The sequence below is a fragment of the Zingiber officinale genome, chromosome 3B, assembly GCF_018446385.1.
Source record: "Zingiber officinale cultivar Zhangliang chromosome 3B, Zo_v1.1, whole genome shotgun sequence".
In the NCBI taxonomy this organism is placed as follows: Eukaryota; Viridiplantae; Streptophyta; class Magnoliopsida; order Zingiberales; family Zingiberaceae; genus Zingiber; species Zingiber officinale.
In genome coordinates this window covers 55,957,416-55,985,249 of record NC_055991.1, presented here as the reverse complement: position 1 = coordinate 55,985,249, position 27,834 = coordinate 55,957,416, and the positions used below count along the sequence as shown (strand labels likewise).

Below are 27,834 nucleotides of genomic sequence, written 5' to 3'. Positions count from 1 at the left end.
AAATAAACATGACCTAACTAACTTAATTGATCACATCAAAACAACCACGAAGTCTAACAGCATGATCGTGCCTTTGGGACTCGGTCGGCCTATCTTTGATTCTAAGGCAAAAGGCACGACTGTTTATGGGGGTGCAGTTCTTCTCGGTTGACAAAGGCACTTCCGTGCCTAGGAGACACGATGGTGACTTTCCAACTGTTTCTTGCAGTGGAGGAAGGAAATACCAAAACACAAGGGGAGAACCATGCAAAAAAATCAAAGAAATATCGAAGTCAGTCTTGAACTATGTCTCAGTTCTCCTTAACAAACAGAACACATCTCTATAGGTTGGTGTTTTGAAGTTCATCCTCTTCATGCTTTCAGGACAATTAGTCCTTCTAAGAGCAAAGTAGCTCACACGCCATATGTTGGATCGATTAAGATGCCAGTGTGGTAGAGGGACCTAAACAATAAAAACATCAAATTTGTCACTAGCTTCGAAAGGAGTCATTCACCACAGTGCTTGCAACTTAGTCTTCTTTAGATTTTGAGAATCTCAGCAAGCAATGCTACAACAGGTCAACAACAAATATCAAAGAAATATAACCAGAAAAATAGAAATAAGCAGTGAGTGAAAGTGATTTTCAAGAATGGGCAATAATCAGTAGGGTTGACAATCTTATAGTTGAGCTTTTGATCTAATACTTTGGGGCAAGAAAATGAGGTTGCAACCGTTTAAGTGAATTTAGAGGGATACATGTGGATAGGAAAATGGAGTGAGGCATCTTTTAATGATAAATCAAAAAGTGATGATTCAATAAAAAGGCGTGCCCTTTTTATTTTTTTGCCATCTACAAATAAATTGCACCCACACAATGGATGTCTTGGTAGCCGTCTGGAACGAAATCATTGATCAGATGTAGCAAATTTGTGTGTAAGTTAGAATGATATACAGATGAATGAATCACATAATTCTTGGAATCTATTAGAACCAGAGGCTCAAAACTTACCCAACAGATTGCTGGATGTGAACACTGCCGTTAAAATGAAAGAAAAATAACAAGAAACCTTGTATACAAATTCGGTAATAATCCCTTGCTACAATTGGTAGTCAATGTCTAGGAAAACCTCCTACTGTGTTCCCTTCAGTGCAGTGAAAACAGAACCCCAGTTCTCAATCTGATCAGATAATGGCTTCTTGTGAATTTTCACGTGGCAGCTGAAAAACTTCTGCTTGAGTAACTTTGAGAAATCCAAAACATTCATCAGTTTCTGCATAATCAATGACCGTTAAAGCCAAGCTAGTTCGAACCACAATAAATGGTGTTTTTACAAGGTAATAGAGAACTTACAGTCAGGTTGTCGACAAGATCCTCATAGTATACGAGAACATGATAGGAGCTCTTGAAATAGTCCAAAGAATCAGTAACCAATATATCTACTGGCTTTAGTTCAGCAATCAATGATGTTACATTGATTGTAGGCTTATATTTTGCAAGTATATCATCCTGCATATTATGAAAGTATGATAGTCTGTGTAAAATCTCAGGGTTTTATGGTACACACATTTCTCAAGTAGGACAAAAAAAAATCAATAACAGGATACCTCATCCTTGGAATGCACATGAGCTTTATGAGTCCCATTTAGTTGTTTCACATTCCGATCATGAGTATTGCAAGTATTGAAACTAAACGGCGCAGAAGGTTTCTTCTAAAAAGAAATATTGCAAGAACTCATTTCTTATTGAAATACTCAATTACACTTTTGTGGTGTTGCATCAAACTCTAAAAAAGCAGGTAAGATTATGAAAACACTAATCAAAGCATTAATCATTTGGTAATCAAGGTAATATATCCATGCAGCATAGGACAGAAACATCAGTAATGATATTAAAAGTGCAAAAGCTATGCAAACATCTAGAAAAAAGCCATTTTCCAATTCTAACGAGTTTTTTGGAACTCATTTACCTATGATATAAGACAACTGTCTTTTGGTTCATTATCACTGAATTATAATAGAATTATAGAAATAGTACCACTAAATAAATCCTTTCTGATACATTGGTTGGAAGTTTGTACACTGTTGTATAGCTTGCATGTCTTTTCTTTTCATAAAGTTAATAGCAAATAACAAAGGTAAAGTGCAAGAAAATTGTATATCAAGAAGTTTAAAGGCCAAATCAAGGTTTTCTTGTTGAATTTGTAGAATAAAGAGTACTTATTATCTTAATAAGTCAATTCTGCAACACATTAGATAAATCTTAAAAGTGAGTAAGATGGATGGAAGCTTTGAAAATTCCTGCAGAAGGTAAACAGTTGTAAGATCACAAGTTTTACGTGAAGCATAGAAGAGTTGATACTCAATAAAAAACACATTAGATAGATAATACTAATCATCATTAACAGGTGAGTATTTGGGATCAGTTAACACATTAACTAAGTTAAGACTTACGATCAGGCACAACATGAGACAAATGACTAAATCAAAGTTTCCAAAGGTATTAGTTTATATTTATTTATCCCTTTTTTTTGTCAACCATGGTCTCGAATTGAGGCAAAACTTTTATTCATGAAACTAATTAGCATTACAATGGAATGCACCTCTACAACCCTCAGCATGCAACCAACATTGAAGATCAGGTATTAGAATGATACATTAGCAAATGGTTTCTTTTGTCATCCAAACAGCATAATAATTGCACTCAGGGGACATTAAAGATAAAGATTCATAATGTCAAACTTCATAATTAGCAATCTACTATATCTAGCATACATTATTTATTAAGAAATGGGAATCACTGTGTGACTAATGATATACTAGAAACCCACTGTGATTCTCTTTCAACAACTGGGCGTCTAATGACCATCTGCCAATCCTTATCAAGGCCAACTACATTGGATAAGAATTCAACATCAAGAATGACTGTTGGGCTAGTACACATCATAAATCCATCAATAAAGGTATCATTGTGATCTCTAAGGATCCAACTACACTAAAAGGTGGACCCAAAACCGCATCAGTATCAAGCTTAAGCATGCTTGATAAAGGAGTTGTCCAACAAAATCAGCAAGCATGGAGGTATATCCTACAGCATGTTGTGAGCTTTACAAAGAGTAATCTAAGAAAATTATAACAAAAGTTAGTTTACATGGTGAAGCAAATTTGCTAACATTCAAAGTTTTCACAACAACCAAAGCATGAGTTGAAAACTAACAATCTATGGATTCTAAGAAGCATATCTTACCTAATCATTGAAAAAACCTAAGTTCTATTGGATTGAGATTATGGCTAGAGAAGGGCGTAGAGGGTAGCCAGTCGCTTTTGTTTTGTGCCTACAATTTGTTAATACAACAACAACAACAACCAAACCTTTTTCCACTAGGTGGGGTCGGCTGTATGAATCCTTTTACGCCATTGGGCTCTATCTTCTATTATATTATCATCTATATTTAAATAAATTTTATCTTGTTTTATTGTTGCTAACCAAGTCTTTTTTGATCTTCCTCTTCCTCGTTTGATATGCATGTTTATCACAGTTTCACATCGTCTAACTGGAGCATTTATTGGTCGTCTAAGTACATGTCCGTACCATCTTAAACGTGTCTCTCGGAATTTTTCCTCAATAGATGCAACTCCGACTTTCTCTCTAATGCTTTCATTTCTTATTTTGTCCATCTTCGTATGTCCACACATCCACCTTAACATCCTCATCTCTGCAACTCTCATCTTCTGCTCATGTGCTCGAGTCATAGCCCAACATAGCAGGTCTAACTGCGGTTTTATAGAACTTACCTTTAAGTTTAAGAGGTACTTTACGGTCACATAAAACACTCGACACTCCCCTCCATTTCACCCATCCTGCTTGTATTATATGTAAGACATCTCTCTCAATCCCTCCATCATTTTGTAAAAATGATCCTAAATATTTAAATCTCTCGGTTCCGGGCAACTCGTCCTCTCCTATCTTAACAATTGTTTCATTACTTCTAATATTGCTAAACTTAAATTCCATATATTCTGTCTTTAATCTACTAAGCTTAAAACCTTTCCCTTCTAGTGTTTCCCTCCAAGATTCTAACTTAGCATTTACTACTTCACGTGTCTCATCTACCAAAATAGTATCATTTGCAAACAACATGCACCACAGTACTGTGTCTTGAATGTGCGCAGTGAGTTCGTCCATAATTAGTGTAAAAAGATAGGGACTTAAAGCTGATCCTTGATGTAACCCTATCTTTATTGGAAATGCTTCAGTTACTCCGCCTGAAGTCTTTACTCTGGTCGTTACATCTTCATATATATTTTTAATTAGTTCAATATATGTTACGCTAACACCTCTTTTTTCTAAATTTCTCCATATAATTTCTCTTGGGACTCTATCATAAGCTTTTTCTAAGTCAATGAATACCATGTGTAGATCTTGTTTTTGCTCTCGATATTTTTCAATTAATTATCTAAGAAGATGTATAGCTTCTATTGTCGACCTTCCAAGCATGAACCTAAATTGATTTTCTGTCACTGTGGTCGCCTTTCTTAATCTTTTTTCTATTACTTTTTCCTAAAGTTGCATAGTATGACTCATTAGTTTAATACCCCTATAGTTTGCACAATTTTGTATGTCTCCCTTGTTTTTATATAAGGGAACTAGAGAACTTATCCTCCATTGATTAGGCATTTTTTTCATTTTCAATATCATGTTAAATAATTTTGTAAGTTATTCAATACCTTGTTTCCCTAAGCACTTCCATACCTCTATCAGAATATCATCTGGTTCAACGGCTTTTCCATTGTGCATCTCATTTAAAGTTTGTTTTACTTCTAAAGTTTGAATTATACGATAAAAATTAAAATTTCTATGCTCATTTGACCTAATTAAATTACCTAAGTTAAGTTGGTCACCTAAACCTTCATTAAAAAGTTGATGAAAATACCTCTTCCACCGCTCTTTTATTTCTCCATCGTTTACTAATACCCTATTACATTCATCTTTAATACATTTTATTTGACTAAAATCTCTTGTTTTCCTTTCTCTCACTTTAGCGATTCTATAAATGTCTCTTTCCCCTTCTTTTGTATCTAATTTTTGATATAACAGTTCAAAAGTTTTATTTTTTGCTTCACTCACTACTTTCTTAACTTCTTTCTTGGCTATTGTATATTTTTTTAAGTTTTTCTCGATTTTACAAATATATAATTCCTTATAAGCTATTCGTTTGTCCTTTACTTTCTCTTGTACTTTCTTATTCCACCACCAAGATTCTTTACTTAGTGGTGCATGTCTCTTTGACTCACCGAGTACACTCTTAGCTACTATTTTCAACTTTGATATCATCTTATCCCATGTTGTATTAGAGTCATCGTATACTTTCTCTAATGCTTGTACTTCTACCTTCTCCTTAAATATATTTTGCTTTCCATCCTTTAACTTCCACCACTTAATTCTAGGAATTGTATTTATTTTCTTTTTATTGATACTATGTTTGAGGCGTATATCCAACACTACTACCCTATGTTGGATAGTTAAGCTTTCTCAGGGATGACTTTGCAATCTTTACAAATCTTTCTATCCTTCTTCCTAACCATAAGAAAGTCAATTTGCGATTTATTATTCTCACTTTTGAATGTGACTAAGTGTTCTTCTCTTTTCTTAAAAAGCGTATTAGCTAATATAAGATCATATGCTATCGCAAAATCTAATATAGTTTTCCCTTCCTCATTCCAAACTCCCATGTACTCTCTCATATTCCTCATTTTTCACTCTGACATGCCCATTTAGATCACCTCCTATTAAAATCATTTCATTTGGTGGAATATTTTGTAATATTTCATCTAAGTCATCCCAAAACCTTGATTTGGTAGCTTCATCTAATCCGACTTGTGGTGCATAGACGCTAATTATGTTCATAATTTCTTTCGCCACTATTATCTTAAGGGTTATAATTCTATCCCCTTTTCTAATTACTCCTACAACTTCATCCTTTAACAAACTATCTACAATAATACCCACTCCATTTCTTACTTACTCTTTCCAGTGTACCATAACTTAAAACCCGAGTTCTCTATCATCTTTACCTTCTCACCTGTCCATTTTGTCTCTTGTACACACAAAATACTAATTTTTCTCCTAATCATCATATCTACTACCTCCATTGATTTACCAGTGAGAGTTCCTATGTTCTATGTTCCAAATCTTAGATTATTAATTTTCCTATCATATTTATTCTTATCTAACTTATGGTGTGAGGACTCTTACCTATTTAACACTACACCCAAGTTCTCATGGAGATGTAGCGGTCCTTGCTGAGACGTTACAGTCGGACCTTGTAACGTGAATACTTGCATATTTATCACTACACCCGACTACTTCTGGAGATGTAGCGGTCCTTGCCGAGATGTTACAGTCGGACCCTGCAACGCGTTCCTTCCGGGGAACAACCTAGCATTAGCACAATAGTTTAATAGATTCATTCATTGAATATTTGTCATAGCTAGCAACCTAACGCAACCCTCCTCCTTTATCCGAGCTTGGGACCGGCCATGACCGGTCATTATGGACGGAGTTGCCTATAATTTGTTAATACGCAACAAAAACATAAAACACAAGCAAATCAAACAAATTTATTTACATGGTTAGAAACCCTCAATTACTACTCCACAACCTATGATTTGTTGGTGGATCACTCTTGGAACACCACTATATTTTTTCTTTCTCGGATATCCTTCTCCAACCTTCCATACAATCAGGCTGGCGCAGTTGATTTATGCAAGGATGTTGCTGCAAATCAACTGGAGTCAACTCCCATTGAATGTTGAATGTCTCACTAGTTGCCTCAACCCCACCTTGCATGCGCTGTTGTTGCTAGGCGAAGTCCCTAGTGATTTACCTTCCTTCTCGACAAGAGGGGTCACCCTAGAGGAGCCGCTAAGATGATGATTTTACCTTATTGCTGCCAAAGAGCAACAAAATAAGATAAAAAGGAATCAATTACAACTATAAGAAAAATTACAAAATTAAAGCTTCACTCTTGATAACTTTCACTTGTTACTTACTTTCTATTGCTTTTCAATGATCAAGAAGGCTACCAAATTTTCTAGTTGATCCCCAACAACTTGTTGGAATCCACTTGATCAGTCCACTATTAACTTATCTTAATTGACTGATTGCATTAGTTGAGTTGACTAAACCTGCATGTAGTTGACTTCTCTAGCTCATGACTACACTAACCTTCCATCCAATCAATTGATTTGCTATAGCATCTACGTCGTTTAATAGCGGTAGCTGAATTTGTGTACTCAACATCTCTCTTTCTAGATTCCTGCAATTGAAATAGTCGGTTAATTTTATCGGTCAACTCTTCGTGCAAATAAAAATATTTTATTTGTTGGTAACCCAACTTGAGTCCACTGCTTGGTTAATTCAACCATCAGCCGACTAAACATTCTTCAACCAATTAAAACTTTAAATCTAGCCACTCTAATGTTGAATCTTCATCTTACTAAAATACCTCATGCCTCAATGATTTCCTTGTCTACTTAGTATCAGTCGACCTCGACCAATCAAAATTTTCACTACCTAAAAGTCTAGTCACTCGGACTTCCCTTTGTTTAATGTTAGCTAATTAGGACTTACACTTACTCAACCAAGTTATCTTTGACACACAAGGAAGCACCTCTCCTAATCTCTGAGTAATTTGTGCTCTTTCATGGTGGATCCCTCCCCCTTAAAAGATACATCTCCTTCTAAACTAGAATTCTCCCCATTAGTCATTGAAGTTCACGTCAATAATATGAAAGAACTCATTAGAGAGATGACTGAGAAGCTAGATGGTGAATAGTGAATGTCCTTGAAATTACAACTTCAAGGAATCTTATTAATGCACTAGAAAGGACGATTCAAATCAAAATGCACAAGGAATAAAATATAAGAGAGACACACAAGTTAACATATTCAATTTAATATGGTTCGAAGCCTTCAGGTCACAAGAGTTTTAAATAGATCACTCCAAGTATGCTTGTGTTCTTGGTAATTAACATAAACTCCTTTGAGTTTATAATTGAACCACACGAATGAAAGATTTAGAATGAGGCACAAAATATTAGCTCTTTATGTTTGGGAATGTTAGCCTTATAATATCCTCCAAGACCATCTTTTTTAAACCTTCATCTAGCTTCATCTTGTTCTCAAGCGTCTGTTGATCAATCGACTAATGCACTATAGACATTAGTCATAAACTAACTTTTCTCATGAACCTCTCTCCATTTTTATTCTGTAGCAGCAATCCAGTGGATCTGGTTAGAATTATCAACTGGAGATTATGGACTATTAATTATGAAATTTATTTTGCCTTAATTATGTTATTAGCTGTGTATATATTATTATCTAGAATAGATTATCTGTAATTAGTATATACCTAGAATAGATAATCTGTAATTAGTATGTTAGCTACATATATTTTCTTATTCAAGATAGTTTGTACAGTAATTCTACTTAATGTAAAGATCCGGAAGAGTAAGGCATTCAGCTATTTTATTCCAAAATTGTCATGGTATTAGAGCGAGGTTCTCAAATTCATAGCTGAATATTTTGATTTATGTCAGTTTTTTTTCTTTTGTCTTCTAAAGGCTAAAATTTCAAACTCTGGAGCTAAAAGAAGGCTACTTGCTTGATCGATGAAGGTCGAAATTTCGTCTATCTTCAAAAATTTCTGGTCGGTCTTGTTATATTTTTGGTTGACATCTTATCAAATTTTTTTTAGTCAATCAACTTGTGATTGAGAGCATTGCATTGAGATTTCTAGTTCAGATTTTTTTTTTGAAAGGCTACTAAGAATTTTTCTGGAAAAATACCTTTGGAGACCTTGGCTATCAAATTTATCGGAAAGAATTATGTAATATGAAAATTTTAGTTCAGGATGTTTCTGAAAGGGAAAGAGCTTTGGAGTCACATTGATAGGTCTTCTATGGCTCCTAAAGATGTTAAGGACTCAACCAATGGGAGACAAAGGATGCTCGAATTATCTCTTGGCTTTTAGGATCTATTGAAGCTCATATGGTGAGCAATTTATGCCTCTTTGGTACAGCTAAGGAGATGTGAGAGTATCTAAAGCAACTATATCATCAAAATAACACTGCAAGATGATTTCAACTAGAACTTGAGATTAGTAACTTCAGTCAAGGTGATCTCTTTATTAATCTTTGGAGTAAAATTCTAGTATTACCTATTCAAAGGTACCAAAAGAGGTCATACCCGATATTCAAGCAGTTCATGAAGATAGTAAACGTGATCAATTTTTGATGAAACTAAGACCGGATTTTGAAGTAGATCAAGCTGGATTGTTGAATAGAAATCTGATTCCTTCTTTGGATGTATGTTTTTGTGAATTGTTGTGTGACAAACAAAGATTGGCTACACAAGTTGTTTGATGTGCATAGGTTATACATGTGTTTAGACTTCTATTGACGCACATTTGTATGAATTTCTTGTCTACAATTCATGTCATCGCACTTCTTTTCATTATTGTTGTGAGCATAACTACTTTCTTGTTCAGAGATCTGCTCTTTTTTCCTTTTGATTGACAGGGTGAGACGAGGATCAAAATTGGATGAAGAATGTGAGGAAAAGTACATCCGAAAGCCAACCTTGGGTAGGTCGCACCATTTGGCACGACCGTGCTCTGCGACTTAGATTGTGGCAAGGATAAGCTGTGTCATTTGACACGGTCATGCCTCGCTGAGCCGAGAATCACACGGAGCGGTCAGTGGTTAGACACGACCGTGTCAAATACCCGTGGCCCCTCCTGCGCCAAACTGTGCCAGTAGCAACCCCCACCCCCACCCCCACCCCACCTCTCCTCCACTCTTGCATCTTCTCCCACATCAAACAAAAGAGGGGATTCCTCCCCTTAACCTTTCACCCTTCCCCACTCTACAAACTCACTCTACAAATCATGATGAAGAAACTTGGAAAAGGGAAGGATAGCACATCAACGAGTAAAGGCACGACGAAGATTACAGGCAAGGAGCAACGAACGACAAGGCTATACACAATTATTTCAATATTATTTTTACTAGCAATGAACAAAAAGCTCGTTTCAATAATTTGGTTAATCACTCCATTACATGCACAAAGTATTTAGATTACAACACTTTAGATGCCTTGGGTTTTAAAGAGGATGTGGAGTGGATGGTTAATAGAATAGGGTGGGATGGCTTGGTTTGTATGAACTACCCTATTTACCCAAGAATTGTCCTAGAATTTTTGAGCTCTACTAATTTTCAAGACACTTATGGGGTTGGAAAAATTACGTTCAGACTACTTAATGATGATTATGTATGGACGCTTGATGATTTTAATTCATGTTTTGACTTACCATACGGGTTAAGCCATATAATTCCCAATACTTTTGATAGCAATAACATGTGGCTTTCCTTAATGGGTCGTCATGCTTTTGATAGCTCTCACTCTAAGGCTACATGTTTTGCTAATCCCATTATCCGTTACTTACACCTATGTATGAGATATACGATCTTCGGACAGAGTGAATGTGAGGGAATGGTACGCAATTGCGAATTACTTTGTTTGTGGGCTATGCTTGATAGAATTGTTATTAACACAAGGTTTCATTTTGTTAAACATTTAGTTAAACTCGGAACGTCAACATCCAATAGCCCAATTATCCTATGACTTTCGACTCGTATAGCATTAATTCTAGGCTATTTAGTTAAACTCGGAACGTCTACATCCAATAGCCCAATTATCCTAGGACTTTTAACTCGCATAGCATTAATTCTAGGCTGTGATATAGCTGAGGAGAAAATAGTGAATGTATCATCAGGAATCGATCTTAATCTTTGTTTGTCAATGCATATGATTCGCAGTAATGGTAAAAGTTTTAGCCTCATTTTTCATAACAAATCCTTTCTACCTTTGTCGAATCGCGAGTTAACCACCTTACAGGAAAAAGATAATCGGTTATTGTTGCGGACAACTCAAAAACCAATCGTCAATGTGCCACCACCTCTTCCACCCTCACATAATCATCCACTTCATAAAGTCGAAGGCACTGTACAAAAGATTACTGACTTTATGGACGTTGTAAAAAAAGATTAGAGCGAAATAGAAGATTTTCGATTCGAAATGTGGCATCTCTATTTGGAAATTAACGCAATGTTCAAATACCACAAGGACTTAGAAGCAAATCATACACTTACCATATGACAAAGATTGGCCAGACCTTTACCACTCACCACCATATGGTTCCAAATACGTGGCATTCCACCTAACCCACCTTTTTAGTTTCATTAGGACAATGAAGTGTCTAAGTGTGGGGGATCGTTTATATGTTCATAGTTTCATGTTGTTTTCCAGTTTGTTTTACGAGTTTCAGTTTGCTTCAGTTAGTTCACATCTATCATAATTTGATGAGTGGGTCACTGTTTCACATTATTGTTGGCTTGTTCTCTAGTAAAGACTAGTACGTTTATTCTTTCTTCATGTACTCAATTTTTAGTGTTAGTATGCTTAGTGTATCTTCAGCAACAAGAAATGAGCGTTGTTTGTATTGAAAAAAATTGAGTTTTGGCCTAGTTTTAGGATCGCTCTACACTTTCCTGAGTTTGGATAGTAGACAACTTTGTAAATAGTCATGATTCATAGAATCTATAGTACTTGTGTCTTAAGATGATCTCCTAGACTACATTTTGATTACTAGATGTTGCTCAGTTCAATCAAACTCATTTGAAAAAATCATATCCCAACATTCGCTTGCACATACACTCGCATTTGCGCTAGTGCTAAAAAAAAATGAATTGAATAAGGGATAAAAAAACAATTATCGTGATCAGAACCTAGCGATTTATCCCTTTGAGGCTGAGTTAGGTTACTGGAAAAATAAACGTTAAAATTCTATTAATTTCGAGCACGCCTTTGAGACCTTAAGTAGTCTGTGAGAGATGAACCAAGCATCTAGCAGATAAGTTGACGACTTATAAGAAAATAGGTTAGGTGACGACTTGACTAGGCATAGAGTTTGAAACTTGAAAAGCTTTGGTCACTCATTGCACTAAGCACAGAACTACTTCTTAGGGCAAACTTGAATAACTTTGATATCATGTTCGCCAATGATATCAGCTGATAGAGTTAGATTATGTCACTAGGGATTATGATGCACTACATTGATACATGAGTTTAAGTCTAGAGGTGTGATGTGCATAGGTTATACATATACTTAGACTATGCACATATATATGAATTTCTTGTCAATAATTCATGTCATCGCACTTCTTTTCATTATTATTGCCAACATGACTACTTTCTTGTTTGGAGATCTGCTCTCTTTCCCTTTTAATTGATAGGGCGCAACGAGGATCGAAATTGAATGAAGAATGCGAGGAAAAGCACACTCGGAAGCCAACCTTGGCAAGTTGTGCCCCCTCATCCAACGACAGTACGGGTCGGTCGTGCCCTTCCTCTAGAAGCCAACACGGCTTGGTCGTGCCAAATGGCACAGCGGCGCCCTCATTCCAGAAAATCACACGGCCCAATCATGCCTCCCGACGTTCGTCGTGTGCAACCTGGCCTGGCATTGTCGTGTGACGCTTCAGTCAGGGCACACGACCCTAACCCTATAAAAGGGGAACTCCTCCCTTTTTCGGTAGGAGGAAGTTTTCTCCATTGGAGGAGACATACCAAAGAACTGTCATCCATTTGGAATTCTTGGAGGCATTCTAAGACTGTTTCTACCGTCGTTTATCCCGAAACATTGAATCGGATCCAAAGACCCCGCCTCTTGTTTTGGTTAAGCATCTCTTTCTCTCTCAATTATTAAATTGTAGAATGTTTATTTAATTGTCTTCATGTTCGGCTCCTTTGTTGATAGAGTAGATTCCTCTTGTTCTAGGACTATGGGAGTAGTTGTGATGTGAATCGATGTACAACTCTATGGATATGTCTTTCCTTTGTTTCAAGGACACGTTTATGTTTGTTTCTTATTTGATTGAATACATATGTGAACCCTCTTGATAATGCATATTGTTGAATTGAACGGAGGTATAGTTTAGCTATCACGTAACGAGAATACTCGAGATCGTTTGACCGGAGGTCCCTTGATGACAGAGGGTAATCATTAACCTGGACATCTCGGAGATTCCCTAGAAACTGAGGCCGAATCTATACAAGAAACACCTTACTACAGGCCTAAAGGGTTTCCCTAATTCTATTACTAGTAGGTAATCGGTATTACTTGAACTGTATGGCCAGGGGTCCCTAGGTGACAAGGGTAACCATTATACTAGACTTCCTTTTAGATTATTCATCTCGCTTGTTAGCATTGGAATAACAACGGGAGAACACTCCAATGAGACCATCATGGGGTATAGCATTGGTAATTACTTAGGATCTCTATTAGGTATAAACCTAAAAAAACAAGGAATTGGCTATCCATATTGCATCGATGAGCATCACAATGAAACCAGAATCCTAGAACTACCTTCCCAAACTAGACCTCCTCACAACAACTCTCTCTGTTAATCTCTCTTAGACTCTCCCGTGATCTCCAGTTCGAAGACCACCAACACCTTCGTCAGTCTAGATAATTTATTGTGTGACATCTCTAGTGCTAGATTGAGAGAGCGGTTAGAACTACAAGAATTGTTCATGCAATCATGCCTTAAGTAGTCGTATTCGAGTAAGATGTTTGATATATTAAACACAAGGATTAAATTAGGTTTTCCTACATTATCAAGTAAAGTGTGCATGAAGTTTGTAAGAATTTAGTATAATGCACATAAAGGGAGCTCGTGACTCGATAAGATCAAGTTGTGTTAGTTGACTTAGTGTGGTCAAGTTGGGCTCGATAGATTAAAAGTTGACAAGGAAAATGGAGTTGAATAAATAGTTCTAATGATAGTCATAAGAGGTGGACTTTATAAGTAACCCAGCAATAGATGACATAAGAGTAAGCTAAGGGGTTTGATGCAAGGTTTAAAATCTCGACTATGCCGATGTTTCGATCCAGACCGAAACGATACGATTTCGGTATCGTATCATACTGTGTCAATATGGTTTCGGTATATATAGATATAGTAATTATTAGATAAATATATTTATTGTGTAAAATTTAAAAATAAGTTGTATACTGATTTTATATAAGTTCTCCATTATTAAACAACTTAATATTGTTAAAAAAAATAATTAAATATAATTTTTTAAAAGAAAATTGATCTATCAATTACTCGAATTAAATTGATATATCATAGTATGTTAGCTTGCTAATACTAAAAGGAGTGGCATGAATCAGATAGAGGCATTGGTTCTTATAATGTTTTGCTTAAGTAACCTTTATAGTTCTCCAATGTCCTAATTAAATAATCATAATTATATAAATTAATATAAAATACTATTTTATATATAATAATTATATAAATTAACTATTTATTTATTTATTTATTTAATAATTTAAATAATATATATTTAAAAAAGTAAAAAAACTAGAATATCAATTAAACATTAAAATAAACAAATACAAAATAATTAAAAAATCAGAATATAAATTTGATTTATTAGAATTTTTTTAAAAAAAATAGAATTTTTTAAAAAAATTTTAGAATTTTTAAAGAAAATTTAAAACATTAAAAACAATTTCATAATATTACTTAATAAAGTTTATTAAAAATTTTTAAAATTTAAAATATGTTTTTTATATTTTATTAGGATAATTTAATTAGAGTTAATGAAAGCCTCTTTCAAATATCACACTTAGTAAGAATTGTTCGATTTATTTAAATTGAAATATTAATTTTGCACAATAACCCTAAACCCTCAACGCCCCAACGCACGCGCTCGCGATGCCTCCGATGCCCGGGACTCTTCAGGCGCCCCACGACGCCTCCAACAGCACTAGAAGCGTCCGGCGATGCATCCTTGCTGACGTGCCGATTTAACCTCCCCGACGGAACGATATTTCATTTGCTAGTTTGATGCATCAGACAGACTTAAGTCCCAATAGAAGTTGGGCGCTTGGACTACATGAAACTGTGAAACAGCCTGAAGACAATGAGTTGTGAAAGGTTATGTGATTTGTAATAGGGTTAGATAGGCTTGATTGAGAGCCTTTGAGAAGAAATATAACTTTTTTTGTTGACCTAAGGTTGAGTATAATCTCGGAGGTAGGTTTATGAGGGCTTACTAGATAAAGTTGAGCAAAATCCATGTTAGCCCTAATCAACTAGATGCTTAGTGGACTGCCCTATCGACTTAAGTCTTGTGCTCAAGCAAATCCTTACTTTATGTTTGAATTGAGTCGAATGGAATAGATCTCATCGATTGAATCCTTATGAAGTCCTCTAAAGTTGAAAGATATTAGTAGATAAGCCTGTAATCTTGTCTAGGTTAGTCAACTAGATATAGTCGAGTCAACTAAAAGAAATTTGAGTCAACTAAATGCACGGAGTCAATTGGAGATTAGCAATTAGCCAATAAGAATGATTTCAATCACTTGATCAAGGACTAATTTCAAAAAAGGACATTGAGTCAAAGTTATCGGAATGAGGAGTCTTATTCTCTATTTTAGCTCGCCCTTGTTACTACAAATAGGGGGACTGGGAAAGGGACCTTGAATATACAACCAAAACATAACAAAGTGTTCGACATTAACCACTCATTTTAAGGCTTTTGCAGCTCATACTGGTATCCTTTTAAGCATCAATTTTTATATTTTGTAAGATGATATCATTGTACAAGATTTTGTTGGATCGTTGGTGAGGCTAGAGGGAGAGGGAGGGTGAATGGCCCATCTCTTACTTGTGTCTACAATTATTTTTAAGTAGTAGAATATCAAAGTCTAACCCAAAGAAATGCAAACACTAATCATTTTACATAGTTAGAAACCCCGGGTTTCTACTCCATGACCTATACTCGTTAGTTAGTCACTAATAAAATCCCTCTATATTTTCTCCTTTTTGAATGTCATCCAAAGGTAAAAAAAAAACTATTACAATTTGAGCTTGCAATAAACAAAAAAATATAATTGTGGGAAAACATGATTTTATAACTATGAATATTCCTAAAAATTAAGTTAAAAATATTTTATAAATTACAAGATCATGGTTTCATAAATTATGGAATATGATAGAATAACTAATTTGCATACAAGATTGTTTCTTTTTTTTAAGATTATTTGATAAAGAATAAGTTGTGTTATCAATTTATTAAAAAAAAGATTAAGATTCCTTATATTGGATAAGTTTTTTTAAGTTATTACCATTTTTAATTTTCATCGTAGTATAAGAGCATGAGGCTTTATTGATTTTTTTTCCTATTTTTCTCTGTTTCTAGAGACAAAACACCTTCATAGTTGAATTCCTTTTCCTAGCTTTTATCATTAGCCGTTTATCTTTATTGCTCCACCTTCATTACTCATTTTTCCTTGTTTCTTACCTTTTGTAAATTTTAATTTATAAAAATGTCAGGAGTCGTAAAAACAAATGTTAGAAGTTGGAAAACTATAAAAAATCAAAGTTGCTTATAAATTGAATAGAAAAAACTATCTCAAAAGTCCTGACTTATTCATAATGTACTTAAAAGGAAGGGAAAAGCTAAATCATCTTACAAACCATTAGGCTAAATTTAAAGCATAGGATGAAGAAAACTCAATTATTATGCTGTAAAATGGAATTCAATGATTCCTCAGATTAATGTGGACTTACATATTCAAAAGTAAGAGATGTGACTCAAGTATATAAGGTGAAAGTGAAAACAATAGTTGCTAAACAAGGCTACTAATCAATTGAAAAGGTTATGGTAAGATCTTAAGGCAATCAAATGTTTCAAAGATGCTATTGTTCTAAAGGACTTCATTAAGCATCAAGATAGAGTTTATGATTTTCTTATAAAACTTAATCTAGAATTTGATCAAGTGAGAATCCAAATTCTTGGTAAACAAGAAATGTCAAGCTTTAATGAAGTGGAAGCATTGGTTCAAGTGTAGAAAAGCAGAGGACTTATGCTCGAATCATAAAGCATGGGTAGTAAACTGCTCCACTGAAAGTGGGGACATAAAGAGAACAAATAAGAACCAATGCTTAGATGCACATGGCTAATACATAATAAAATGAAACAAGACCAAAGGAGTCACGTAGGCTCAACAAACAAAAGGTCGAGGGGATAAGATCTCGTATTGGTAACCTTGGCAAATACTAGTTCATTGTTGTACTTAGGTATGTTTTCATTCTCTATTGGACTATATCTTGGATAGAAGCTTTTTTTACTCTTGGATCATCAATTCAAGAGTCACCTGGCATACGACCCACTCACCAAATATCTTTTCCACATGCTCCCATGTCTAAGCAATAGCAAAATTGCCACAATAGATGGTTCTTTGACTAGTGTAGCTGGTGTAGAAGTTGTTAAAATAAGCCATCATTGACCATAAAAGATATTTTTGATGTCCCAAATTATCTACAAACATTATCTCTATCCAAAACTTATTCAAGATTTATGTTGCAATCTAATTCTTCATCATAGTTATAATGGACAAGGATTCATGGAAGATGATTAAACATCATAAAGAACAAGATGGTCTTATTATCTTAAAAGGTCAGGTCAGTTAAAGATTATCAGAGACAAGTCAACATTACCAAATACAGCAAGTTACCTTCCTCTTTATTTTTATTAGTTTTAGAACTCTATTTGTCTAATAATAATAAGATCTAGCTTCATCATCACCAACTTGAACATCCATCATTTAGAACCATTAAAATTGTATTTCCATCTTTATTGCAAAGTATAGATGTTGAGGGTTTCCATTATAAAGTGTGTGAACTTGCTAAACATAAATATAGGTCTTATCCATTAAGTAATAGAAGCTCTTTTGTCTTTTATCTCATTTATAGAGATATTTGAGGGTCCTTCAACTAATAATATTCTAGAGCAAAATGGTTTGTGTTCTTTATTGATAATTGTACTCATGTTACTTGGACTATTTTTACTTAAACAAATATTAGTAATGTCCTTCCAACTAGAATTTTATTGTCATTAGCAGCAAATGATAGTTGGGAGTTACAACATTTTAGTGTCAAGAATGTATTTTTGTGAAAAGAACTAGTGGAAAAAATTTATTAAACCAGGATATGAAAATAATTTGGATGCTTATTTCGTATATAAATTGAAGAAAGCCCTATACAGACTTACGTAATCACCACGAGCATGATTTAGCATATTTGCAAGAGTTATGATTGTCACATAGTATAGACAAAGCTAAGGGAACTCACATTGTTTATTAAACACTTCTTCTAACGGAGTCACATGGCTCTTAGTGTGGATGACATAAAAATGATGAGAAATAACTATGTCAATTTGAAATTAAAGTATTAGAAAAGTTGAAATACTTTCTTCAGATTGAGGTGTATTTTTATCTCCAAATAGAAACAAAATAGAGACCTCATTAAAGTAAAGCGAGGTAACACACAAGTCAGCAAGTACTACAATAGACCCAAATCTCATATGCTATCAGCTCTATTATAGAATCTTAAAGGAACGCTAAACGTCCCGGCTATGCGTTTTCAGCTGTGTACTTGTATTTACCTCCCTCCATATACGTGGGACTGGCTCTAGGGGGGTTGCTGATGTGGCGATTCCACATTTTTTAAAGGAACACTAAGAAATAGTATTTTGTTCAAAAGAAATGGAGGTTTGATGCTAGAGGCATATACGAATGCCAATTATGTTGGGTCAATGGTTGATAGATGAACAACCACCACATAGTACACCTTTCTTGGTGGTAACCTCGTGATATGGAGAAGCAAGAGCCAGAATGTAGTAGCGCATTCTACTGTAAAGGCCAAATTCCATGTAATGACTTAAGGTGTGTATGAATTACTTTAGTTAAGATTATCTTAAAAGATCTTGAGATGACCCAATGAGACTTTACTGTGATAATAAGTCTACAATTAGACTAACTCATAATATGGTAAAACGAATCAAGCACATTGAAATTGACAGGTACTTCATCAAGGAGAAACTAGAGAGTAGGTTGGTTTATACCCCTATCTATTTACACATGGATGAGTGGCAGATATACTACCTAAAGGGTTAACTAACTCAGTGTTTGAAAATACTGTGACCAAACTGAGAACAATAAATATCTATTGACTAGCCTAATGGTAGTATGGGAAAAGATGATTTTGTAACCATGAATATCCTTAGAAATTAGGATGAAAATATTTCATAAATCATGAGATTATCGTGGTGTAGCTTGTTTTCCTAAAAGAATGTTTAGGGTGCGTTTGGTTTGCACCATTTTCATTTTCATTTTCATTTTCTGGAAAGCGCGCGTTTTCTAGAAAACAGAAAACGACTTTTTGTCATTCTCTGTTTTTCTAGAAAACGATAGCCAATTTTTTAGAAAACGCGCGCGAAAAATGCAAACCAAACACCGTTTTTCAGAAAACGCGCGTTTTCCGGAAAATGAAAATGGAAAACGCGCGTACCAAACGCCCCCTTAGTTTTTAGAAAAGTTTGTTATTTGGTGTTATCAATTTATAGAAGGGGTTAAGATCTCATGTGTTGGGTAAGTTTTTGAATTAAGATAATTTTTAGTTTTCATCAACAATGCTAAGCAAATGTAATTTATAACATAAGAAACAATTACAAAATTAAGCTATTCTTTGGCTTGTTATTCCTTGATTTCTATCTCATTTGAATGCTCAAGAAAGCTACCAAATTCTTCCCTTAAGTGGATTCTTAAAGGCTTTTTGTTTCCAACTACTACTGCTACTACTTGGTAAGTCTAATTGCATCAACTAAGTCGATTGATCCTTATTTGACTGCCTACTTGACTCCTAATAAATAGTTGAATCAACTGGTCTTCAGTTAATTGACCTACTGTAGCATCTAAATCATCTTACAATCACAACCAATCTTGTCAACTCTCTTCCTAAGTCCTGTTATTTTAGCAGTTGACTGTTCCGCTAATCAATTAATTGATCCATTCATAAGCAAACAAACCTAACTGAACTCAACTACTTAGTCAACTCAATCATCAGTTCACTAAATCATTAACTTCGATCAACTAAGTCGTTGCTTAAGTCAAGTTTACCCAAAACTCAAAACAACTATAGGTCACTTGTAGACTTTTATCTTATATAATTTTTTTGGCAAGCTATCACACCTTGGGGACTTTCTCGTCTTGCCAAGAAGTGTTGCCTCTAAATTTCCCCTGCTAAGAAATCGTCTATCTGGAATTTCCTATTGCTTAGTATTAGTCACCCTTGACCTATCAACATTTCCCTTTGCCGAGAAGCCTAGTCCCTAGGTCTTCATCATCTACTTAGAGTCAATCAACCATAACTTCCACTATTTCCACTTCCCTATGCATAGGTACACCTTGACCGCCAAGACTTACACTTGCCAAGCATATAATTAAGTTTGACTTGCCTAGACTTCACTTGCTAAGCACACACGCAAACTTGAGGTGTCCAGACTTCCTTCATTTGCTAAGCATTCAATCAACCTTGACTTATCAAAACTTCATACAATGTCCACTGTTGTTTGACTTTCTACTTAGTGACACTAGTTAAACTTCCTAGCTACTTGCCAACACCCATTGGACTTTCCACTTGTCAACTCCTATTAGAGTTTTCACTTGCCAAATGCTAGTCACCTTTGACCATTTGTACTTTATCCAATGAGCATACGTAGAGCATCATTACACCCCCTTGATGTTTGACAATCTATTTATGTTAGGCCCAATAGTATATTTCAATTCTAGATTCTATCTCCTATGTTAAAATGTTAAAGTTAAATGAAGTTTCTTACCTTAAAAGTTTTTTCTCCCCCTTTGGCATACATCAAAAAGACCATTCAAAAACTCATTTCTCTCTCAAAATTTAATGTCAAACTTAAATGAAGATTCTTTACTTAATCTCTTCTCCTCATTGGCATACATTCAAATCATCCTTTTTCCAAACATTCCAAGTTCTCCTCCTTTCAATATTGAAAGACTCCACTTCTTCCTCTTGAAAGGTGATTCCACTGCTCAATCTTTAGCCTATCATCTTATCAAGGTGGATACGTTCCCCATGTTTCAATCTTGAAGTGACCATTTTTGGGTTCATCCATCCAAAATAAGATAGGATACACATATGCATAAAACATCCAACCCCGAATTTTCTTCAATAGCATATGTTATAAGCTATACCACTTAATGAAAAATAGTCACAATTTGACCTTCAATTTGTTTACCCCTTGTTGAGATAACTTGATATGATCTAAATTACATATAAGTATCTCTAAGCAAAAAATTCAACCTTGAATTTCTCTTAATGTTCAAATGTATTACCTTGATGCTTCTTCAAATTAGATTCCATTCCCTGATTTCAAATTTCACCATAACATTTCAATCGTTAAGGAAATCCTCCTCCCCTTAAGAAATCATTTTCTAGGTGAAAGAACTAATCCACCCCTTATTTAAACTTTCTACCCTCATTCAATCATTTTCTCTTTTGGAAATTCAATTTGCACCAACAATGTCTCTTACAATTCATAATCTGAATTCTAACACTTGTTTGGGTGTTTAAAAGGGGTACCCACAATGTCTCTTTTACATCATTTGCTTCCCTCCTTTTATGTTCCCGATAGGAGGTACCAGCATCTTTTCTTTTCTAGTCCCTATAAATCTCCCATTCATTTCAGTTAAACGATAAGGAGCAGTAGTTTAGTCTTTTCTCGTGCCAGTAGCATACTCTAAAGCCTTAATCTAAAGAATAGCCGCTTTAGGTTCGGTAATTTAGCCCGTCTCAACATGGCTCTAATAATAATAATAGCATTTGTCCCTCTCCTTAGTAGTTGATAAATTATATATACCTCTTGCAATATCTTTCTAATATCTGAGTCTTTAATTATAAACTACTCAAGATGTTCCCTTGGGGGTCGAGCCTCTTTCCTTACCCTGGCAGCAATGCCATTTTTTAGAGCGGTCAACGAATTCCCACTTTCCTTTATATTTTCGGTTAAGTTGGAGTGGGGATGGGACGGGGGCAAGGGTGAATGATTTCTCTAATTCAATCAATTGCGTTCTATTTTCTTTAGTTGTTAGAGCTTTAAAACTCAAACAAAATTTTGTAGTGACATTATTTATATCATTTTCCACCAGTTTTGGACAAGCAAGATCCTCTTATCCGTATTTTACGGACCAAAGGATAGACCATAGAAATTGATTGGTTTATTTGGATGGACCCCACCTGATAAACAATGGGATCCATCTAAAACAACCAATTAATATAGTGGTCCATCCTATGAACCGCAAAGTGCGGTCAGAGGATCTGCTCTCAATTTTGGATAACTAAAAATAGTTTTCTAGAAATATATTTTATATTTTCAAAAATTGGTATAAAATTGAAAAGCCTTGAAACTTATAGTGTTTCAATTCACATTTTATAGAAATGCTAATTTTGGTAACTTCTACAAACAGATAGGTACCACCACATTTTAAAAAAAAAAACTAAATGATATTTTTAAAATAATTTTTCAATCATTATATGTACATAAGTCTTCATAGTCCCTATGATTGGTTATTTCAAGATTCCTATATCTAAATGATACTTAGCTCAATACATCTCATCTAGCATCTAGAGCCTAGATCATCTAGTGCTTAGATTCCTATATCTTACATTGTACTGAGACTGTTTCAGAATTCTTCATTTAAAGCAATCATGCAATTCTACCCTAAGGCATACCCAATTGATTGATGTTCCTACCTAGGATATGTTATCATCCTTAATACTAATTGCATGATATAATTAAATACGCATGCTTGTAAATAAGCCTAGCATTATTAGAATATAAAATAGAATAACATGCAGCAATTAGAAAGATATTAATTTAATTAAATTAGCAGTCAGTCGATCTCAAACCCGGATAAAGTAGAAGGGTTGTGTTAGATTGTCAATTAGCATTAATACTAAGATAAATATTCAATGAATTGATTTATTAAACTATTGTATTAATGCTAAACTATTTCTCGGAATGAACATGTTACAAGGTACGACTGTAACGTCTCGGCAGGACCGCTAACTCTTCGGAATTTGAATATAGTACTAAATATGTAAGAGTGTTAAACATATAAGAGTTTGCGTTACAAAGTCCAACTATAATGTATCTGCAAATACCGTTATATCTCTATGAGAACTTGGATATCGTGTTAAATAAGCAAGAGTTCTCACGCCATAGATTAGATAAGAACAAATATTATGAAAAAACTAATAATCTAAGATTTTATACATGGAACATAAGAACCCTCACTCTAAATCAATAGAGGTAGTAGATGCGATGATTAGGAGAAGAATTAATATTTAGCAAGTACAAGAGACAAAATGAATAGGCAAAAACGCAAAGATGATAGAGAACTCGGATTTTAAGTTATGGTATACAGGAAAGAGTAAAACAAGAAATGAAATGGGTATTATTGTAGATAGTTCGTTAAACGATAAAGTTGTTGGAGTAGTTAGAAAAAGAGATAGAATTATATCTCTCAAGATAGTAGTAGCAAAAGAAACTATGAACGTAATTAGCATATATGCACTAGAATTAAATGAAGCTACCAAACTAATATTTTGGGATGACCTAGATGAATTATTACAAAACATTCTGCCAAATGAAATGATTTTAATAAACGGCAATCTAAATGAGCATGTCCAAGTAAAAAATGAGGAATATGAGAGTACACGAATGCTAGGGTTTGGAACGAAAAATGAAGAAGGAAAAACTATATTAGATTTTGTGATAGCATATAACCTTATATTAGTTAATACATTTTTTAAGAAAAGAGAAAAACACTTGATTACGTTTAAAAGTGAGAATAATAAATTTCAAATTGACTTTCTTATAGTTAGGAAGAAGGATAGAAATATTTATAAAGATTGCAAAGTCATTGAAAGCTTAACTACTCAACATAGATTAGTAGTGTTAGATATACGTCTTAAGCATAGTATCAATAAAAGGAAAATATATATGACTCTTAAAATTAAATGGTGCAAGTTAAAGAATGGAAAGCAAAACATATTTAACGAGAAGGTAGGAGTACAAGCATGGTAAAATATACGGTGACTCTAATACGACATGGGATAAGATGATATCAAAGTTGAAAATAATAACTAAGATGGTACTCGATGAATTAAAAGGACATATACCACCAAGTAAAGAATCTGGGTGGAAACTACTATAAATTTATAAGAGAAAGTACAAGAGAAAATAAGAAATAATATATTTGTAAGAACACAGGAAACTTAAAAAAATATATGATAACCAAGAAAAAAACTAAAAAAGTGATGAATGAATCAAAGAACGAAACTCACAGAAAGTAGTGAATGAAGTAAAAATTGAAATTTTTTGAATGATTATATCGAAAATTGGATACAAAAGAAAGGAAAAAAAATATTTATAGAATAGCTAAAATGAGAGAAAGGAAAACAAGAGATTTTATCCAAATAAAATATATTAAAGATTAATGCAATGGGGTACTAATAAACGATGAAAAAATAAAAGAGCCGTGGAATTGATATTTTCATCAACTTTTTAATGAAGTTTAGATGACCAACTTAACTTAGATAACTTAAATAGGTTAAATGAGTATAGAAATTTAAATTTTTATCGTAGCATCAAATTTCAAAAATAGAACAAATTTTAAATGGGATACACAATGAAAAAACGTTGGACAAGATGATATTCTGATAGAGGTATGGAAATGCCTAAGGAAACAAGGTATTGAATGGCTTACAAAATTATTTAACATGATATTGAAAATGAAAAAAATATCTAATCAATAGCGGATAAGTACTGTAGTTTTCTTATATAAGAACAAGAAAGACGTATAAAATTGTGCAAACTATAGGTGTATTAAACTAATGAGTCACACTATAAAACTTTGGGAATGAGTAATAAAAAAAAGATTAAAGAAGAAAACCATTTTGACCTTAAATCAATTTGGTTCATGTCTGAAAGGTCGATAATATAAGTTATACATCTTCTCAAATAACTAATTGAAAAATATCAGAAGCAAAAATAAAATTCACACATGTTATTCTTGCCTTAAAAAAAAGGTTATGATAGAGTACAAAAAGAAATTATATGAAGAATTCTATAAAAGAAATATGTTAACATAACATATATTGAACTAATTAAGGATATGTATAAGGATGTAACGACCAGAATGAAAACTTGAGACGGATTAATGGAAATATTTCCAATAAAAATATGATTACATCAAGGATCAACTCTAAGTCCCTATATTTCCACTAATTATAAACGAACTGGCACATTCAAGATAGAGTATCATGGTGTATGTTGTTTATAGATATTGTTTTGGTAGATGAGACATGTGAAGAAAAAAAATGTTAAACTAGAATCTTAGCGAGAAACACTAAAAATGAAAGGTTTTAGACTTAATAGAGTAAAGACAAAATATATGGAATTAAAGTTTAGCAATATGAGACATAATGAGACAATTGTTAAGATAGGAGATGACGAGTTATTCAGAACTAAGAGCTTTAAGTATGTAGAATCATTTTTGCAAAATGATGTAGGGATTTTGAGAAATGTACAAGTAGATGGTTAAAATGAAAGAGAGTGTTAGGTGTTTTATGTAATCATAAAGTACCTCTAAAACTTAAAAGAAAGTTATACAAAATGGCAGTTAAACCTACTAAGTTATATGGTATTGAATATTGGGCTATGACATGAAAGCGAAAGATGAGAGTTGTAGAGATAAGAATATTAAGGTAGATCGGTGGGCATACGAGGATAGACAGAATAATAAATGAAAGTATTAAAGAAAAGTCAGAATTATATCTATTGAGGGAAAACTCCAACACACACATTTAAGATTGTACGAATATGTACTTAGACGATCAATAAATGCTCAAATTATGCGATTTGAACAAATATGCACATCAAACGAGGAAGGCCAAAAAAGACTTGGTTAGCAATAATAGACAAGATAAAATTTATTTAAATATAAATGATGATATAATAGGGGATAAAGTCTAATGGCGCAAAAGGATCCATATAGCCGACCCTACCTAGCGGTATAAACTTAGTTGTTATTGTTGGCATCATTAAATGATTATCAATCGTGTCATATGTATTAATTCCTAATATTAGAAGTTTCATCTAAAGGACCCTACTCGGAATACCGTTCTGTTTCCCCCTGTACAAAAATTTGTACAAGTACAGAACTTTTCCTAGCAACCCATGTGCTTTTCAGAAGTTAAACTTGGATTGGAAACGAAACTTAACATTTTTACTCCAAGTTCAACCCTTGTGTTCTTCAGAAGTTAAACCATATTACAGAAGTTGATTAAATATTTATTTCAAGAATTGGCTTCCAGGTCGTTGACGAGGCACTAGACCTTCTTGGTTATGGAATCATCCACCACTTCCTAGACTAAGTCTTTCAAAGAAATTGAATATTTAAACTTCTCACAGTAACCTTAGGTTTAACTACAGAGACCTCAATCAAAGCACAAGATCGAAACACAAAATCGAAGCACAAAAACGAAAATGAAAACGAAAACACAAAATCGCTAGCCTCTTGTGTTGGTATTTCAGGATACATACGAAAAAAACAAAACTAGTTGTGCTGTGGAATAAATAACTAGTTGTACCTTTCTTCGTAGACAAAGACCTCTTAACCTTCTGTCGTATTCCTCTCCTCTTCTTGGACACCGTGTGGGTGACGATCTACCAAGACAAAAACACCCGAACCCCTTTTTGTTTCCAAGCCGCCTACCACCAAAAGATGCAAAGAAAGGAACGCCTCCTTCTTCTTCTCCTCCAAACCACCGGCCACCAAGCTGCTTCGTCTCTTCGTTTTCTTTTCCTCCAAGCTCTAGCCACCAAGAGAAGATGGGGTGTCGGCCCTAAAGGGAAGAAAAGGGAAGAAGAAAAGAAGTGGAGTGTCGGCCCTAGAGGAAAGAAAAGGAAGAAGAAAAGGATGGGGCGCCGACCTTAAGGGAAAGGAGAGAAACTTATCAATTCTTAATTGAATTGTTGTTTTTTTGTGGCACAACCTCCTCTCCTTTTATAACCCTTTGCCCCAGATAAAAAAGAAGAAAAAGTAATAAATTTTTGTTTAGAAAAAATCTCTAGAAAAGAATTAACATAATTCTTTTTAAAAAAATTTCTTAAGAAAGAATTAGTATAATTCTTTTTAGAAAAATCTCTAAGAAAGAATTAACATAATTCTTTTTAGAAAAATTTCTTAGGAAAAAATTAATATAATTCTTTTTAAAAAATTTCTAAGAAAAAATCAACGTAATTCTTTTTAGAAAAAATCTCTAATTCTGTTGAGAAAAATCTCCCCTTTTTTTCTTTCTTTTCTTTTTCTTTTCTTTGCTTTTCTTTTGGTTTGGCCGGCCCCTTACTTGGGCACCAAGCATGGCTTGGCCGGCCCCTTTCTTGGGTAGGAAGCAAGGCTTAGCCGGCCCCTTACTTGGGCACCAAGCAAGGATGTGGTCGGCCCCTTTCTTGGGTAAGAAGCAAAACCAAAACGGGTGAATGCGAGGCTTTATAGAGGCTACAACAAGGACCGAGAGGAAAAATTGATTTTGACCTCCTGATGGACTTAAACTTCCTGTGTTCGACCTAAACACTCAACTCAAGTTCATCAATAATAACTCATACCACTAAAGAGTTATTATTGAACTACCGCACCAATCTCATATTACAATATGGGCTCCTACTTATCATGAGTGCGTTAGTCTCCCCGTGTTTAAAATATCGTATGTTCATTAATTAAATGAGTTACTGACAATTCACTTAATTAACATCTAGCTCGAAGAGTAGTACCACTCAACCTTATTAT

At 34.1% G+C, this 27,834-nt stretch overlaps 1 pseudogene; it reads right to left on the bottom strand.

Moving 5' to 3' along the window:
- Positions 1-929: 929 nt before the first annotated feature.
- LOC122054899 overlaps positions 930-27,834 on the bottom strand; it is a 47,085-nt pseudogene continuing 20,180 nt past the window's right edge.